Here is a 4,013-nt window from a genome sequence, read left to right as displayed (position 1 = left end):
TATATATATATATAAAGCAACAAGGGCTTTGTTAGCAGTGAGTATAGTTAATGTGATCATATAATAATCATTCTTTACCCAAGGTAGATATGGCAAGCACCATGAAAAGGTGCTCAGCGTTCACAGGGTGAATGAACAGGGAAGACCCTACCAGGGCAGCATGAGAAAAGGATAGATGCACTTTCTCCTTCGCTTCTCTGTGTTTCATCCACAGGACTCTGCTGTCAGTTCAGGGTGGGTATTGAACTGGGCACTGTACAGGTAAAACAGAACTAGGAGTTTTCTTATAAAAAGAATAATTTGAGGTAGTAGTTTCAAGGCAAGTTTTCTTCACTAACAAAGCCCTCCTCCCCACCCTGCTTTGCTAGGGTTTGTGCCTCCCAGAGCAGCTCGGCTGTGCTGAGATAATTATACACTCAATCAATGAAATGATTTGGGTTAAAAATAGCCCCATCCCACAAGATTCCTTTTAACCCAGGTCACTTCAGTGGTTCGATATATAACCGGACTCAGAGACACTGGTGTGTGGGCAGAATGGAGGCAATCCTGCTACACCAGGCGGGAAAAACTGGCGGGGAGGGCAAGCTCCCTGAAACAGAATTACCCCTAAAGAAAATGAAGGGAGAAACTCTATACAGTAGGAGCTTTTGACATCTGATTTTGTGATAACCAGTTTAACACACACACTTCTCCTTTCCTGTGTTATTGCTTCATTTCTTAAGCTTTTGTCTAAGGTGATAAGGTCAAAAATTCCCTTAAATGTGATATATTGGGGCTGCTGTGAATTTGTTATGTATGATTATTTAATCATATCAGGTTTCATTGTATCTTTGATTCTGAAATCAATGTGGATCTCTGCATGAAAAACAGCGGCATCAAAGAAATCTGTCTTTTCCAGGAGCTCTCCTTTAAATTTTTGAGAGTGCAGCTAACAGTCAGCCACCAGATGCAGCAGTTTGCAGAGAAGTTTCCAGCCTCTGCTTTGGGATCTTCTAGACCTTCTGGGAACAACCTCTGAAATCACTGGAGGACTCTTGGGACCACTTCAAGAAATGTCAGGGTGCCTTACTACTGCTGGGAGAGGACTGTTGCAGGACGCTGTGACTTCTAGCAACCTCCATCAGCTCTTAAGGATCTCTGCCAGCTGTCCTTGACCAGCTTGGAGCTTTTGTCTGAGCTGACTCTTGGTTAGGTAAGGTTAGGTGCTTTTGTTGCAGGTCTTGGGATACCCTCTGGAGGTGCTGGACCACTAACAGGTTCAGCATCATGCATGAATGTGCACAGAAGAGGGCTAAAAACTTTGCTGAAGGCTGTGTTTTTGTACAGAGCAAGGGGGATGCCACTGGGCATGGTCCCCAGTGCCTGCAGGGGCAACCATCCCAGGCATGTCAGGATTGACCCAGACTGAGCTCCTGAGGGAGCTTTGGGGCTGTAGGGATGCCTGAGGCTTCTCATGGGGTCTGGGAGGGTTCTTTTCTGCAGAAGATGTGAAGGATTTCAATTGTCAAGATAGGGAGCTATGGGAGGAGGACAGCAGACTTTGCAGCATCAGATATGATGAAAAAAAGTGGATTGGATCTTCTCTGACACTCTGTGGGTACAGGAACCTGGTCTGTACTAGAGAAGAACTAGGCAGCCTACATTTGTTGAGTTGGGAAATGGAGACTCCCATGATGATGAAAGCTGTGACTTGTGGCTCCTGCTCTACTTACAGATCTGCAATGACAGCATAAATCAGTACCCTGGTAGCAGGAGAAGGAATTGCACTCTGTGTGAGAGAGCAATGGGAGTGAATGGAGCTCTGCTGGGCAATGGGTCTTGAGCCAGCTGATAGATTATGGGTCAGGATAGCAGGCAGACCAAAGTGGACAAGACCACATAATCAAGAAGAAGTAGAAGAGGTATTTTTCGGACAACAGGAAGAAGTCTCATGTTTGCAGGCCCTGGTCTTCTTGGGGCAGTTAACCACCCTGATACCCACTGGAGGAACAACACAGCAGGGCAGAGGCAATGCAAGAACTTGTCAGGAATGTGACAGGCAGGGAAAGCTTTGGCTGCTGCAACCAGCAAATGGTGGAATTCAGGATCCCAAGGAAGCAAGGAAAAAAGTATTATGTCCACCCTGAAGAGCAGGTTGACTTGTTCAGGTATCTTCTTGGAAGACTACCATGGCATATGGCACTGAAGAGAAGAGGGGTCCAGGAGACTTGGTTATTTTTCAAGAATCACTTCATCCAAGCTTAAGAGTGGCCCATCCCAATGGGCAGGAAATCCAGTAAATGTGGCAGGAGGCTTACATGGATGAACAATGACTGCCAATAGTCAGTGTGGATTTACACGGGAATTTAGGCTTAATCAACTGATAGACTTCTGCAGTGAAATGACTGGCTTGGTGGCTGATGAGAGAGTGGGTGATATTTATTTTATCTTTAGTAAGGCTTTTAACACCATCTCCTATAATATCGTCACTGACAATCTGATGAAGTGCAGGCTAGATAAATGGACAGTGAGTTGGACTAAAAGCTGGCTGGACTGCTGGTCTCAGAGTATTGAGATCAGAGACACAAAGTCCAGCCAGAGGTGAGTCACTAACTGTTCCAGGGGTTGATAATCACGACCAGTGCAGCTTAACACCTTAACAACCTGAATGCTGGGACAGAGTGATGAACTCTCAGTAAGTTTGAAGATGATACAGATTTGGGAGGAGTTGTTTATATACTAGATAGCTGTGCTGCCATCCAGAGGTACCTCAAGAAGTTGGAGAAGTGGGATCACAGGAACCTCATGAGGCTCAACAAAGGGAAAAGCAGAGTTCTACACCTTGGGAGGAACAATCCCAGACACTGGTACATGCTGGGAGCCACCCAGATGGAAAGCAGGTTTGCAGAGGAGATCCTAAGATCCTGGTGGGACAAGTAGACCATGAGCCGGCAATGTGTCCTTGCAGCAAAGGTCAGTGGCCTCCTGAGCATTGTGCAGTGTTTCCAGTAGGTAAAGGTTAGTGATCCTTCCCCTCTGCTCAGCACAGGTGAGACCCATGTTGGGTGCTGTGCCCAGTTTTGGGCTCACCATTACAAGACAGACATGAACATACTGGAGGAAGTGTGGCAAACGGCCATGGAGATGATTAAGGGACTGGGACAACTGTCATATGAGGAGAGACTGAGAGCTGGGACTATTTGGTCTGGACAAGAAAAGACTCAGGAGGATCCTAACAGTGTGTATAAGTACCTTACTGGGGGAGAAAAGAAAAAGGAGCCAGACTCTTCCTAGTGGTGCCCAGTGACAGGACAAGAGGCCGTGGGCACAAACCAAAATTCAGGAAAAACATAAGAAAAATATGAAGATGGACAAACACTGGTACAAGTTGCCCAAAGAGGTTGTGGAGTCTCCATCCCTGTAGATATTCAAAACCTGACTGGACACAGCCCTGAGTGACCTGCTGTAGGTGACCCTGACTGGAGCATGGGAGGTTGGACAAGACAATCCCTAGAGGTCCCTTCCCACCTTGGTGATTATGTGAAGACATGTTGTGTGTGGAAAAGACCCACATCTGAAGTCATGATGGAATCACCAAGAGCGCTACCATAAATCCTTCCCCCAGAATTCCTTTTGCTGTTAAAATTTATTTGTTTCAGGGAGAAGAGAGTGATCATGCCAATAAAAACAAGCTTAGTCTAACAAAAAACCCCCATGTATGTACTGGAGGCGTAGCTATACAATAAACCCTTCTCACAGCAAAGGCCTTAACCAAATAGCAGGGTTATTTGGTGGGTGACTCTGTAAGACATACAGTAATATGCCATCCCAGCATATCTAACATGCTGTCTGGCACCTGTCAGGGTTCATACAGGGACATTTCTGTTTCAGTATTTTTAGGGATGTATACTATGTTGAATTACTTTTTGTTGTTTTTGTTCTTTAAATACTACAGTGAGCTCAACATCAAATCTCTAGACAAATTTCCAGGAGCTCTCTTTTTTTTTTTTTTTTTTTTTTTTTTTTTTTTTTTT

At 45.2% G+C, this 4,013-nt stretch overlaps 1 protein-coding gene across 6 annotated transcripts in view; it reads right to left on the bottom strand.

Moving 5' to 3' along the window:
- The window catches only part of GRM3 (glutamate metabotropic receptor 3), a 96,127-nt gene that overhangs the window by 8,407 nt on the left and 83,707 nt on the right, over positions 1–4,013 (bottom strand). The window lies entirely within an intron of this gene.

The sequence above is a fragment of the Athene cunicularia genome (assembly GCF_003259725.1).
Source record: "Athene cunicularia isolate RWA chromosome 1 unlocalized genomic scaffold, athCun1 chr1_part2, whole genome shotgun sequence".
Classification (NCBI taxonomy): Eukaryota; Metazoa; Chordata; class Aves; order Strigiformes; family Strigidae; genus Athene; species Athene cunicularia.
This window is presented reverse-complemented; position numbering and strand designations above follow the sequence as displayed.